At 40.3% G+C, this 13236-nt stretch overlaps 1 long non-coding RNA gene across 2 annotated transcripts; it reads right to left on the bottom strand.

Moving 5' to 3' along the window:
* Positions 1-2536: 2536 nt before the first annotated feature.
* Positions 2537-7223, bottom strand: LOC136521318 (uncharacterized). Of its 2 annotated transcripts, none has more exons than XR_010775528.1 (6): positions 6900-7223; positions 5603-6044; positions 5356-5457; positions 4326-4762; positions 4094-4249; positions 2537-2781 (listed from the first exon to the last, which is right to left on the bottom strand). It is a non-coding gene; the product is annotated as an uncharacterized lncRNA (long non-coding RNA). The 2 variants fall into 2 exon arrangements; XR_010775529.1 differs by having other exon boundaries at positions 4326-4765.
* Positions 7224-13236: the final 6013 nt, after the last annotated feature.

A 13236-nucleotide genomic window follows, 5' to 3' on the forward strand; every position in this document is an offset into this window, starting at 1 on the left:
ACCAGTTTGAACACAATGACACCAAACCAAATCTTGGGAGATATCATGACCGATGATGCTTATAGAGATGATGATGAGAAGGAAGAAAAGAAGGAGAAGAAAGATGAGAAGAAGGATGAAAAGAAGAAGAGCATGGCATTCAAGACCACATCATCCAAGGGCAAAGCAAAGCAAGAAACATCAAGTGGAGATGATGATTCATGGGATGATGATGATGATGATGAAAAGATGGCTCTCTTTGTCAAGAAATTTGGCAAGTTCATGGTAAAGAAGGGCTACCATGCTAGAAGAAAGAAGTCTTCATCCAAGAACAAAGAAGAGTCAAGAAGGTGCTTCAAGTGTGGAAGCAAAGATCATCTTGTTGCTCAATGCCCATACAATAGCGATAATGATGATGACAAGAAGAAGAACAAGAAGGAAAAGAAAGAGAAGAAGGATAAGATAGCCTTCAAGAAGAAGAAGGGTGGTTCATATGTGGTCACTTGGGATAGTGATGCTTCCTCAAGTGATGATGATGATAGTGATGATGACAAGACCACCAAGAAGAAGGCATTTGCAAGCATTGCAATCAATGAGAAGCCTTCTCTCTTCGACACTCCATCATGCTTCATGGCTAAGGCCACTAAGGTACAAACTTGTGATGATGAAAGCGATGAAGAACATGATGATGAAAATGAACATGAAAATAATAGTGATAGTGATGATGATGAACCTACTAAAGATGAATTATTTGACATGCTAGAAGATGCTAAAGAACATTTTGACATTAAGAGAAGGGAATGCAAAAGCTTGAATAAGGAGGTAAAAGCCCTTAAGCAAGCCCTTGATGAGTTAAAAGCAACTCATGAGAGGCTAGAGGAAGCCCATGAGAAGCTTGGCAAGGCTCATGAAAAGCTTGAAAAGGCTCATTCCTCTTTGCTTAATGAGCAAGATAAAAAGAAGCATGTTGAAACTTGCAATGTAGGCTTAACTTGTGATATAATTGATGAATCATTATCTATGCCTATCATTGTTGCTCCCACTAACCCTTCTTGTAGTACTTCTACTTCCACCTCATCTAGTAGTGATGGTCTCACTTGTGATGCCTCACTAATGGTTGAGAATGAGAACATCAAGAAGGAGGTCAATAAGCTCACTCACACCTTGGCTAAGGCCTATGGTGGTGAGGACCGCTTGCTTATGTGTTTGGGTAGCCAAAGAGCTTCTCTCTACAAAAAGGAATTGTGCTATACCCCAAGAAAGGCAAGGTGGCTTTTGCTCTTCACAAGACTAGTTTTGTGAAGAACAATGGTCGGTTTTGCACTAGTTGCAAGCAAGTTGGTCATAAGGAGCATGAATGCAAAAACAAGAGCAAAAATGCTAATGTATCCTCCATTAAGCTTGATTCTTTCTATATGCTTACCAAGGGTGCAAATGGTGTGAAGGCTAAGTTCATTGGTAAACCATGAATGGGCTCAAAGAAGAAAGCCATTTAGGTACCAAAGAGCTTAGTGACTAACCTTTGAGGACCCAAGCAAGTTTGGGTACCTAAAAAGAATTGATCTTCCTTTGTAGGTCAATTACAAAGCCGGAGGAAGGCATTGAGTTCTTGATAGTGGGTGCACTCAACACATGACCGGTGATGCAAGAATGTTCAACTCAATCAACACCAATGGCAATGATGGTTATGATAGTATCACATTTGGTGACAATGGCAAAGGAAAGATCAAAGGACTTGGTAAGATTGCAATCACTACAAACTTCTAACCCTTGCGCAACGACGAGAAAACATTGCAATAGGCCCAATTTTGTTGCAAAAGGTAGTTCATACCACGAAATCACGTTCGTTGGCAATGGTTGCAAAAAGTCACGTTGCAATAAGAACTTGCAACCGTTGCTAGTTTGGCGTTGCAAGAGTTAGCTTTTCTTGCAACGTTGCCAAGCATTGCAATAGGACGTTATCGCAACATTCATTGGCGTGGCAATACGAGCACTTGCCACGTTCGTCTTCATAGTGAGAGGTGGTAAATACAACGATCGATAGCATGGCAATAGATTTTTGTTGCCACGCTATAATTTTGTTGCTTAAGGCGTTGTTGCCACAGCCGTTGTGCCGTGGCAAGTAAATCATTTGCCACACAAATGTAATCATTGCGAGAGAGTATACATTATTGCCACGCTTGTCTTGGCATGGCAATAGTATCATTTGCCACGCAAATTTATCCGTTGTGAGATACCGTTCATTATTGCCACGGCCGCGTTGCCATTGCAATAGTATCATTTGCCATGCAATTTTATTCGTTGCGATATACCGTTCATTATTGCCATGACCTCGGTGCCGTTGCAATAGTAGAATTTGCCACGCAATTTTATTCGTTGCGGAAGATTAATTGTTATTGCAACAATAGTCATGTCGTGGCAATAGTATTATTTGCAACATAAATAAGTCTGTTGCCATACAACATATTGCCACGCATCACGGCTCGTAGGTATAGCTTTTATTGCAATGCTAGTAACATTTAATTTTGGTTTAATAAATCATCATTGCAAATCAATAAACCATATCAAAAGCAATTGCACCCACATATATTAATTATAATTAATCATTCAATATGTTGCCAAACCCATGAAATAGTAGCTAAAATCATAAACGAGTGTACAATTAACTCATTATTTGACAACTTTTTATAAACTTCCTAACATATATGCATCACTTGAGAAATTCCTAACAGCCCAACATGTCATCTCCTCGGCTATGTCCTCGCTTGATTATGAGCCTCCCACTGAAACCTTGTCCACCTACTGCCAAAAGAATATGATTGGGATATTAGAACAATATTAAGTTTACTAATTTTTGCACAAATGTAAAGAGATGAAGATATAAAATGGTTCTAATTTCTAATTTCATATACAAAAGCCATCAACCAAGCTTTTACATAGTTGAAGTTCTACTGCAATTCTGCAAATGAGCAAATGTTGTCGGTCTAGTTGCTGCAATTCCTTTTTCCATGAAAAAGATGGAAGTCATGTTCCATTGTTCCAGAACCACAAACGTATGAATCAATTTCTAGTTTTACTCAAATTCTTACTGTATGCTTATTACAATTATGTTTTTCCATGAAAATAGCATTATGTGTTTTCACAATAACTTGATATGTTATTCTCTACTTTCTCAATCTTTATTTTGGTCTCTGTATATCCCTCTCTTTTCAGAGTTTAAATGTTGTTCAAGATGTCAGCAATCCTTACTCCTTGGAAGCGTAGATGGCTAGGAATTTTAGCAAAATTTCATTGTAAGTATAGGTCGATTATATAAGTTCAATTGACTTTACAAATGATAATCTATATTTTTTTGCAGGCTACATACTGAAGGCATGGTTCTATTTGGTAATACAAGTTTTTGTAGCAGTCTAGCAGACACATGTAGCTGTGTTCCATTTGATTGCATTATAAGATGTATGCATTCTCTTTTCCTCTTTATAAATTCTGCTAAAAGAAGCAGAGTGTATCAGCAAGCCTTGGGGAGGGATGGAGAAGAAAATACGGCTTTGATCCTATCCATCGTGGCCTTTTCAACGGATTAGATGCAGCTACTGCATATGTTATAGTAGCAGCTGCCTTCTCTGAATTTTTAAGGCAGCAGCAGTTTAGTTGATTAGAAAAATCATAACTTGAGTTGTAGACAACGAAAAATTATATTCTTTAACAATACGGAAAGCCCATGAAATTCTCTACATCTTTCTAGTTATTTGTTAAATAAGATTCTGCAGTTATCATGGCCAAAAAATACAAACACCCACTGTTGTCCAGACCAAGGTCAAAACCTGACCGGCTACTTTCAAAATTCATAACTCTAATTCTCTAGGTCTAAAATCATGACCTTTCATAACGACAAACATCTCTAAACCCTCTACAACTTTTGTATTATCAAGTATCACAGAAAAGGTAGATTACTACTCAGAACAACTCACCCAATCAAACCTGCACAAGCTACAGTTTTCAGCACGCATGTTCAATGTATTTTCTACATTTCCTAGTTCAACAGGGAAGGTCACATTTGATAAACTTTCATTAAATCATGCAAGAATTTAGATTCCAATTAGCTGGTTGTTACCTTCCTCCTTTTGGGATTATTTCTTGTCCTATTCATCAGCTGCTGTGAAGTGATATGTCTTCGATGCAGTCACATTTGCAGTGTTTTCGTACTTCTAATGGAGCGAGTAGGTGCTGGTGCACCTTTTTGTATGGTGACAACGCTTCCAGGCTGAGTCTACAAACATCAAGTTGTTTGATCTATTTTAGCTACAGTTCAAGGTACATGGAACATAGTGAAATAATGTCATTACCTCCTCTAACCCATCTTCATTTTCATTTTTATGTCCACCAGTCTCATCTTCCTCTTCTATGATTGGTGCAACTTGTGTACTGGCATTGTTTTGCAGGATACTCTTGCATACAAATATTGGGGGTGAAAGATTAGGCATCACAATCATAAGATTATCAAGAGTACAAAGGATAAAAAATTATTGTTGCAAAAAGAATTAGAGCATAACATAATCAATTCCACACCCATATATTAATTCAAATCAATCATCCATTAGATAGACAAACCATTCAAATAGCATCTAAAATCACAAATGAAAGTACAGTACACTAGGAAAGGGAAAAAACTTTCAGCACTAAAACACTTCCTAACATCTCTACATCACTTGCAAACTTCTTGGCAGTGCAAGCTCGGCTGTGTTCTTGCTTGATATGAGCCTCCCACTCGAAGTTTAAGCTCCTACTAACCAAAAGAATAAGATTGAGATATTAGTAAATTAGGTAAAGTTATACATACACAAAATGTAATGCAATATGGTTATAATCAAGTTGATAGTAAAGGCGGTTAACAATGACAATATAGTTAGCTAATATTAGATGCAGTTCCACATCAAGTTAGTTCAAACCACGTCAACACAAGTGCGGAACAAACTTTCAATCGCCAATGCCAACTATTCTTTAGTGCCGCTGGAACTAAAATCCAAGGCAGCTACCACAAATGCAGACCTTATGCAAGAAGTATATATTTCAAACAAGGGAACATATCTAGTGCAAACCAACCTCTCCGTGCAAACCGTGCAAACCAACTGCAAGGGAGAGGTGGGAGGGGGGATTTGCAAAAGTGTAATTACGCCCGCTCCTAATCACACTTTTGCAAAATCCCCCTCCCACCTCTCCCCCGCAGTTGGTTTGCACGGTTTGCACGGAGAGGTTGGTTTGCACTTGATACGTTGCCTTCAAACAAATAATACTAGCACTGCAAAGTATACCAAATTAGTTTTCCCTAAAAAGAACTAAAACACTTGTAATCATGAGTGTTTAAGGCCAAGGTACCAGTGGTGCACAATATTTCCTCAAAAATATCAGCTTAGGTTCATCTTGCAACCGAAAGGATAAAATTCACTTCTAGAATCCTTTTTTCTTCACATGGCATTTCTGTAAAGAAACCAAGAAAAGTTACTTTAGTCATGACTCATAGAACAATCAACTAGTAATGTAAATCATAGCACAACAATCAACAACAATGGTTTGCTTTTAAATCAAGAAATGCGAGAGAACCCTATGGAAAAGAAGAGCTTACTAGCAAGAAGGTGCACTTGTCGACATAGCAGAACTTGTTGTGAACCGATGTGGCTTAGTACAAGCAAGAGGATACATTGGACTAGAATAAAAATGAAAACATATGATGATTCAGATAAACAAAGAGGCACCACATGATTTGTTTTGAATCATCAATAAATAAGTTAAAATTCAGAACAGAAGAAACTATATTGGCAAACCTAATGCTAATTTCTTATGCTAGCTTAATCACCTAGTGCTAGTTATTTGGAACATACATGTATCAATTCACATTTTTTTATCTCAGCATAGTTATGTCTAGGTAAGTTCATCCAGAGACATTCTGGTCAATTTAATTTAAAAATATTGAAAAAAAAGTTGTACATTTAGTTGATCCATCTCACTTATCTTAGGCTTAGTTACAGTGAAGGGTTGTCTTCTGTCCACCACCTTCCTCCATGCTCCTTCAAGTATGCAAAGTTCAGAACAAAAACTTAATTAGAATTGTGCGACCGCAGAATATAGAAAAAGATAAAAAAAAGTTGATACATAGAATGGGCAATTGATCCATTAAAAACAGTATAGGCATGCCCATTTGCTAGATGACATTCAGGCTGAACACATTGTACTTAGCAGCAAGGCCATGCATTGAAACAGCAGCAACTTCCACATTACCACACCTGACAGAAAGCTCACAATTTGGCTCATTGCATACTTGTTTACTAAATGAAATAATGGCAAAGATAGCTTCTGAAAAAATCCCAGGCCTTGCATCGTACAAGTAACTAGTTAATGTTTACTTGACAGTATAAATTAAATAATGGCAGAGGTAGCTTCAGAAAATTTGCTCAGTGTCTGCAGAGGTAGACTTTCTTTTGGGAGTAGCTAGTTTATGTTTACTCCATTAATTTTGTATCAATCTATCAAATCATTTACCTATTAATTAGTGTAGTTGGGTGGATTAGAAATGTATCTAATTACACTGGCAAAAAAAAACTACTCAAACTTCCATCTGAAAAGAAACAAAAACAATGGCTAACCGATGCATTAATTTGTGTTGCCATGGAGACTACATTCACTACCGAACAGGTGTACTTAGCAACGAATCAGAAATCTAAATCGCATAGGGCTGGACTAATCTAGAGTTGTGAGCACCAGGACATCCTTCCCCTCCTTACGACAGACAACAATCATATGCTTTCCTCCTCTTTCCTAATGAATCCGACACCACTTCTCCCAAAAATCTGAGCAGACGCACATGTGCCATCAGCCGGGGCCATGCCCTGAGCTGCCAATAGCGAGAAGAAGAGAAAGCTCACCTAGATCTTGTGGAAGTCGAGAGAGAGCTGGAGCTGCACCCATGTCAGGAGGATCACGAGGTCAGGAACGAGCTTGAACGGCAGTGAGTGCTAGGACGCCATAGTTAGCCGAAAAGCCGACCTTCAGCTGGGCAGCCATGGCAGCAGCAGCGGAGGTGGCTATAGCCATGACGCACGGGGAAGACCGAAAAAGGAGCTTACGCTGGCGCATCTGCCGACAAACACGGTGAGAATCGAGTGGTGCTCGGTCACGGCGTGCTCGGTCACGGCTCGACAGATCCGGTGGTGAGGGGTGGACGGGAGGAGTCGTGGGGTCGTGGGGAGGAGATGGTAGGGTTTCAGCCGGACGCTGCTTTTAAGTCAGGTGGGCACAAGGTCGGTCGTCGGATCAGTTCGGGCGGACGAGATCTTCTGACCAATTATTTGGGCCTCGGGGAGACATGGCCTTGAGCAGATTCCACACCCAAGCCCATTCAGTATTTTTGACCTTTTGAATGCATATTACTATTATATTTGTGTTTTTACACAAACTATAATACAAAAATAATTTATAATTTCTTGAGGAAATATTTTAGTGTGTATATAATTATTTTCATTCATTATTGAGGACACAAATTATTTTTGAAAAAATAAAATAGGCAAATGTGTGTGTGTGTGAGTGTTTTATTTAAGTGAACTTCATAAGTTTAAGTGTGCTATATGTGTAAGTGAACTTAAGAATAAACACTTAAGCTTTAAAATAAATACACACTTCTATTTTCCATATATGTTTACATGAAAACTTCAAGTGTACATGTTGAATAGTCAATATATGTTCAAGTTCCATGTGTAAATGCATACATACTTTAGCAAAATATAAACACTTAACATTATATTCAAGTGTAATAAGCATGTCATGTTTAGATTTGAATAGTTAGGAAGGAAATATTTTCTTGGGTGCCAACCTCCATGAAAACTAGGGGCATGTTTGGTTTACGTTTTGGACTGACCTGGCTAGCTAGTCAACTAACCTTGGGCAGCTAAAGGCTAGCTTCTGCAATGCAAGATGCAGTTCTTTGGTTACATCAACTGCCTTAGCACTCATTGTAAAGAATATGTTTGGTTGCCCAGTTTTCTTTGCATAGTCACCTCATCTTTCTTCATGGTAGTGTTTCCTCTTTTCGACATTATGTTGAACAGGTAGTGAGCATCAGAAAACACCGCCGCCATGGGAGCTTCTTACCCCTTGCTTGGATCCTAGGATTGAGGTCACTCACTGATGACGAGGATGGGCAGCTCGGTGACGATGAGGACTACAAACATCTACGTAACTTCCAGTCCCTTGAAGACGTAGAGGATGGGCGGTTCGACGGCGTGATGATGTAGGTGCGAACGGCTTCCACAAGTTGTATGCAAGGTTAGATCGCTCAAGTGGCACTAGATGACCGATATGCAAATAAGTTTGCTCCTCTTAATAGTACGACCATCTATCCTAAACCCGGTCATGCACTTCTCTACACAACCTTTGACCGGTGAAATGAAATGCCCTAGGTTGTACTTTTGCCTTGTGCATTCCACTTCATCTCCTTCGACGTCGATGCAACACATGCACCAACCAATCACCAAATGATATGATCCACTTCATATCATCACATGACCATATTGGTTCATCGATCTTGACTTTACTTACTCTTTACCGCTGTCAGGGGTGCTTCTCTTATTTATAATCGCGCATTGGGCCAGGGGGGCGAACCCTTAGAATTCTAAGGGTTGCCGCTGATCACGACAGTTCTTATTTAGTTGGATATTAATGACGAGTGGGTGGAAAAAAACTTAACATTTAATTAATCTCGTAATTAACTACGTGCATGCTGAACCAAAAGGCCATCAACAACGTCTGTCCAAACCTAGCAGGTTCTCATATTGATAAATTATTTAATCATGTACTCGCTCCCGATTGCCGCGCACGCTAACGCAAGCCCTGGCCCTGCCACCATGGGCGGCGCAGGCGAGCTCAGTGTGTGGGAGGGCAGCAGCGAGAGCGGCGGCGCGGAGCCACGATGCGAGGAACACACAGCCAGCACCGAGATGGCGCCGACGTGCAAAGTGATTGAGAGAGGGGTATTTTGGACATCTTCGCTGGCCGAACCCACATGTCAGGGCTAGCAGACGGTGAAAAACCAACGGAAGGTGAACGGAATGGCGTAAAGGACAAAAAAAAAGTTTTGGACGATGGCACCTATAACCGCTTGAACTTTTTAGTGGCTTATAGAAAATTATAATTTTTTATAATGGCACGTAGGTAAAAGGCTTAAAAAAATTGCCACGCACTTGTCTCATCGCTTTACCATTCTCTGTGTCTCCCCTGCGGGCCTGCGGCCTTGCCTCCGTTCCCCTCTCTTCCCAGCGCAGGAGTCCAGCAGCTAATCCGGCCAAGGGCCAACAACCGACCATCCCCATGAGAATAGCCCGGCCATACCCAAGACTCGAGCCAGGCATCCATGGCTGCACGTAGCAGTTGCAGTTGTAGCTGGTGTGATGTCAGTTAGATCTATCAGACGGGGGTGTGAACTCGAGCTGTCGTGCGCGATCCCAGCTCCATGGAGGCGGAGGTGCCGATTTGGGCGTGGAGCGAGCGGCTACGGCGAGTCATGGCAGCTTGTGGGCGTGGCCGCGACATGGGACAGGCCCGCGCGCAGCCTAGGGCCATGGCGGTTTGATGGGCGACTGACGCATCACAATGTTGTCCCCTCGTCGTCTTTGACAGGGGCAGCATGCCTTGCAAGGCGGCCACCGATAACGAGCGGCATAGGTACGGTGATTAGAGTTGTGAACACATTTGTACTAAAATCACAGTTTATAATTCTTCTTTGTTTGTAGATCTGTGATTTGAATCATCAGCTTATGTTCCTTGATTGTACTAATTTGTGGTCATTTAGGATTATTTAATTTGTTAGTATACATAAGGCATTTCAATATATACAATGCATTGGATTTCCGCTCTTGTTTTAAGGCCATACTGGAGCTGAGGTTTCTTCATTACCTAGTACCAATTATTGCTATGCTTATAGTCATAGTCTATCAACAATTCAATATTAGCACCAGATCCATGAAGAAGGGTAGATTGGAGTCCGTTCGTGCTTGGGCAAGGCGCTAGAAAAGTCCTATCTGTTCATCCCACTGAATTTATAAAGTCTGCCAGTAGGTTTTCCTTGTTTTTTTATTTGCCCTGGTTACACAGTACTAGGATTCTTCATATATTTTTGCACTAATCACATATATTTGTTGGCTTAGTCTGTTTGCTTAAGAAATAATTAGACAAACAACATTAATAATATTCTGTCCAAAGTCTACCAACCCATATTAGGTCTTCCTGGTCTTTCCTATACAGCAGGCTGATTGTTCAGTTAAATGTTTACACTTGATTAGTTGAATCAATTAGTTAAAACATGAAAGAATCGAGAATCGACACGTGGCTACATTGTGTTGGAAATTATATTAGTTGAGCAGTGAATAAAAGGATTATATTCTATACATATAAGCATTGGTGTCTTTTCTGCATTTCCTTTGTGCAGAATTTTTAGAAGTAGTAGAAGAAATAAGTTAGCCAGGAGACTCAAGTACGTTAGCGACCACTGCAGTCATTATATGCAGACGAGGTAATTTTTCTTTTGTTATACCAATTGTTCTGAACTAAACTTAATTATTTTCATTTCGGCTTAATGATATGTTCCTCGTGAAACTGCAAACCTTGCATAAGAATGGGAGCAGGACGTTTTAGATATGTGGTATGGGTGCCTTGAGATGCATTCATCAGAAGTCGTAGTGAGCATTTATTCAATTGCTTGCTGAGCGAGGCCTTGGACTATCTTTATATTGAAGTTGTCAACTCTACCATTATGAAAACTACAGGCAAAAGTAGGATAATGTTGTGTGGCAGTTTAAGCATTCAGAAACTTGTGGATGGTGTTTTGGAGCTTAGAGCTCCTACTATCTTTGTATGCTCTTGGAGAAGTTTTTCACCTGAGGTAGTTCCAAATTTTCTTATTTCTTGTATGCTTTCCAAGTGCCCAACTCAAGTTTTCTTATTTTTCTTTACAAATACTCCAACAAACACAGTATGTTCAGTCATTATATGTTTGTGATGCTGCTTTTTCTGCGAGCTATAATTTCTGGAGATGATCGAGATGGGTGGTCTCTGATCATACAAGATCCTACTCTAGGTAATTTGGTGGAGTTTGCCCTGAACTTAAGCAATTCATGTACCAGGCTCAACGAATGGATGAATCAGGGAGAGGCAAGTGCGGGATCCACTGCAAACAAGATAGGCCAAGATGTGGGATGACAGATGTGCTCCAAGCTGCATCTACACATCAATGTTCTCCCTAAAGAGTTTTTTTTATATGTTGACTGCTATCCTGGCAGTTGGGACACTGCTGATAGTTGTTGTTGCTGATTAACTATGGTTTCATTTTGTATAGTTCTCCTTGTTAATGGCAGGGAATACTCGAGTGCTGAATCCACTGTAGACAAGATAGGCAAGATATATGTCTGGACCGGGGATGACGAATGTATTCCAAGCTGCACCTGCCTTCAATGTTCTCTCTAAAGAGTTACCGTGTGTGTGTGTGTGTGGGGGGGGGGGGGGGGGGGGGGGGGGTGTCATTGACCGGTGTCAGGACACTGATGGTAGTCTGAGGCAAGATGTGCTTTGAACCACATGTTGTTGTTGATTAACTGTGGTTTCATTTCGTATAGTTCTTGTTAACAGCGGGTCTTCAGGTGAGGTGGTTTGTTGATTTGGGAACTTTCTTGTACTGGTGGCATGGGTTATGCACTATTTAGAGACGGTGTGAGCTCCAAATAAAAAGAGCATTCTAATGAACTCAAAAACATCTGTCGTGTTATGTAATACATATGAACGCTATATTTTTGCTCTCAAACTCTAAAAGCCAATTATATTCCTTTGATCATATACACTTGAAAAAACTTATATTATGATTGTAACATGGTAGTATATGTGGATTTATACCGTCTAAATTTAAACAGCAGCCCCATAGATTTAAAAACATGAAGTCTGTATTTTTTTTCCACACAGCTCCTAATTAAGATCCTTGTTGCACATTTTGGTTTGGTAATTATGAGTATAGTCATCTGCAAGATGCTAATATCAATCGGAGGGCACCATACCGATTTTTAAAATGTATTTGCTAAATGTTATTGATTTTCATTCATGTAGATTCACTTCATAGCTTTTCTTTGCATAGATTATGAGTTAGTGCATGCAGTGTGAGTCTGTCATTTTTCAAAAATAAGGAGTTTCAGTTATTTTCTAAAAATGATTAAAACCTGACTAAATCTTTAGAAAAGTTCATACTAATTCATTATATCTCAAAAAAATTAAAAAACATATATAACTTTTTTTTCTAAAATGAGCCCTACCTCTACGTAGTGAAGCTATGCTTCCATGCATATGGATCTTCCGATTTCAGTTGGGATTTAAGGTTGATCAAATTTTATATTTTCCTTCTACCACATCACAACTATAAATACTTGCGTGCCGCACGTGCATGTCCACTAGTTTGCATAAAGTTTTAAGGCTACCAATGACAAGTACATAAGTATACACTAGTCGTAAGTAACTTTCCTCTAGAGTGCGAGGTTAATGGTTTGAAGCCTGGTTACAATTCTTTTTTCTTATATTTTTGCTAAGCATTGTCATCCAGAACAACCTTGGCGATTGCAACGATTTATGTTTTTGTTGCTATATGTACAACTTTTCTGCAACGTAGGCGACAATTACATACAACGAAATATCATGCAAGCATACGTGATTCTCTTTTTCACATCGATGATCGCTGGCCGGCCGCTGATCGTCTCTCTCGTGGATGATGAAGGTTGCGAGGTGAAACTGGTTCAACGCTCCGTCCCCTCTCACACGCTGAGGAAGGACTGGACGGTGCTCGCTCACCTTATCTCATCGATGATCAGGAAGGAACTAGGGCACCAATATGACGTAGTCGCTGCAGAGAATTCAAGGGCCATGACGACTACGGCCGTAGGGAAGGGGCGCCGCGACGACAAAGGCTTCAGGGAGGCCTTGACCATGCTAGTTGCTGGTGCTGGCTGTAGGGATCAGGGGGGCCTCCACCATGTTCTTCGCAAGGAGACAGCGCATGGGGGAAGAAGAGAGGCCGCGGGAGAGAAGGAGCCACGACAGGAGCTACAGGCCGCGACCTCTACGTGATATGTAAAATTAGATTAGATCCTTTTTCCAATATAACTGGTCAACATTAATTAATATAGGGTACTTTCGCTATTACTAACACAAACATAGACGTAGCCTAGTGGTAGGAGC

Source organism: Miscanthus floridulus, chromosome 18 (assembly GCF_019320115.1).
Source record: "Miscanthus floridulus cultivar M001 chromosome 18, ASM1932011v1, whole genome shotgun sequence".
Taxonomy (NCBI): domain Eukaryota; kingdom Viridiplantae; phylum Streptophyta; class Magnoliopsida; order Poales; family Poaceae; genus Miscanthus; species Miscanthus floridulus.